The following is a 2,076-nucleotide window of genomic DNA, read 5'->3' on the forward strand; positions in this document are numbered from 1 at the left end:
CGCAGGTCGTCGGGCCGCTACCCGCCAGGCGCGTGCTCGGGGCGTGTTCGTCGCCGCGGTCGGGCCGGCCCTCGCTCGCGGGCGCCGCCGCTCTCAAGCACCCCCCTCCGGCGGCGGAGAGGCCCCTCCCAGACTCCGTAGTCGCCGTGCGTCACTTCCGGGACGGGGAAGGCGGAGCCGTGATTCCGGGGGTCTCTGCGAGCCGCGGCTGCCGGTACCCCGGCTCTGGGGGCCTGGGTGTCTGGGGGAGCGAGTGTTCGCGCAGTAGCGGAACCCCTGGAGTTGCCCCTTACTCTCTCCCCGCTCGGTGCAGTTGCTTCTAGGTCCAGGAGGTGCCCATCGGACCCCGCTGGACCAAAGCCGGGCTTCGGGGTCTCCAGTCGCCTCCAGACTTTCCTCGGACGGTGAAAGAGATCGTCCACAGCCGTCGAGCCCAGGAGGGATGCTGCTTTGCAGCTGAGCTGACCTTGGAGACGCTCTCCTGTCCATCTTCCTAGCTTTGTGAACCGAGACGCAGCGGGCCCCGAGGGTTTGGCATGGGCGTGCCGGATCCTGGGACAACCACGACTTGATAACCATCGAGGCTGGCCCGGCTGCTGAGAAGTGGAAGCTGGTGGTGCAAGAGAAGCTGGCTGTGGTGTTGGAGATAGAGATCCAGAATCCGGTCCTGGCTGTGCTGCTCACTTTACTGGAAGACTTTAGGCGACTCAACCTGCCAAACACAGTTTCAACTATAAAATGCAAGGAGGGAACCCAATCTCTTAGAGTTGTAATGATTAAAGGTGATAAGGTGCATAAAGTTGCTAGTTCACAGGTTCTCATTAACATAATTCTTGGGTCGGAAAATATAGCTCTGTGCATAAGCGCTTGCTTGGCAACCGTGGGGTTCTGAGTCCGATTCCTGGATAAACAATAATAACATTTAAGAAACTAGGTATCACAGTGTAAAATGCTCCTTGAACAGTTTAGTAGCAGAAGGAGTGTAGAATCATTAGGTTGGAAGTGCTGAACAAAACTGCCAAGAAATAGATTGTATGTTCTGTTTGCAGGAAGCCTAAATAGGTCAATGTCTGAACTACAATTTGTCGCTGGCCATTTGCAAGGTATGCGACCTGCAGTGAGTTGACTAACCTCTCTGAACTTCAGCTCGTGTAAGATGAGAATGATAATGAGCAGCATTGTTGAGAGGATTAAATGAAATAAAAACAGTTGAGTGTTTCAGTGCATTACCTGGCACCTAATAGTAAAAAAACTGGTATTTCTTTTGCTTGTCCCCTCTTCCCCACAATCGAATTCTTGGTTAAAGTTGATTGAACTCACTAAGTGAAATGTGATCCTATCATCCTTTTGTTGGTATCTGGAAGAAAACTTGTGCTTTCCAGATGTCTGTTTATTGCCCGGGAGATGGCTCAGTGGAATAAGCGCTTCCCTGGCAAGCGCAAAGGCCTGAGTTCAATCCCTCGTTCCACAAACAAAACAAAACAGTCTGCTATTTGGGATAATTATAATACACTAATAGATAATACAGATAGTATTCCTGTAAAAGCAGCTCTACAGGAAGATACTAGCTTTTCAAAAATAATTTTACCTAAAGATGTCAACATTGGGGCTGGTGAGATGGCTCAGTGGTCTAAGGCGTCTACTTAGAACAAGCTTAGCTAAAGCACAGAGACCACGGTTCAATCCCCCAGCACCACATGCCAGCCTGCCCCGCCCCCTGGTGGGCTGAGCTGGCCGCGCACGCGCGCGCGCACACACACACACATAAATAAATAAAAAATTAAAAAAAAAGATGTCAACATTTTCACTAAATACATGTTTAGAGCTGGGCATGGTGGCACATACCTGATTATGGCACTTGGGAGGCTGAGTGAAGCAGGAGGCTCAGAGAGTTCAAGGCCAGCCTGGGCTACATAGTTCAAAGCTAGAGAAACCCGGTCTCAAAAAGACAATAATATTTTAAAATTTTTAAAAATACATATTTTTGGGGGCTGGAGAGATGGCTCAGTGGTCTAAAGCACCTACTTAGAACAAGCTTAGCAAAAGCATCAGGGACCGCGGTTCAATCCCCCAGCA

This window comes from Octodon degus, unplaced genomic scaffold, assembly GCF_000260255.1.
Source record: "Octodon degus isolate 3935 unplaced genomic scaffold, OctDeg1.0 scaffold00131, whole genome shotgun sequence".
NCBI classification, from domain to species: Eukaryota; Metazoa; Chordata; class Mammalia; order Rodentia; family Octodontidae; genus Octodon; species Octodon degus.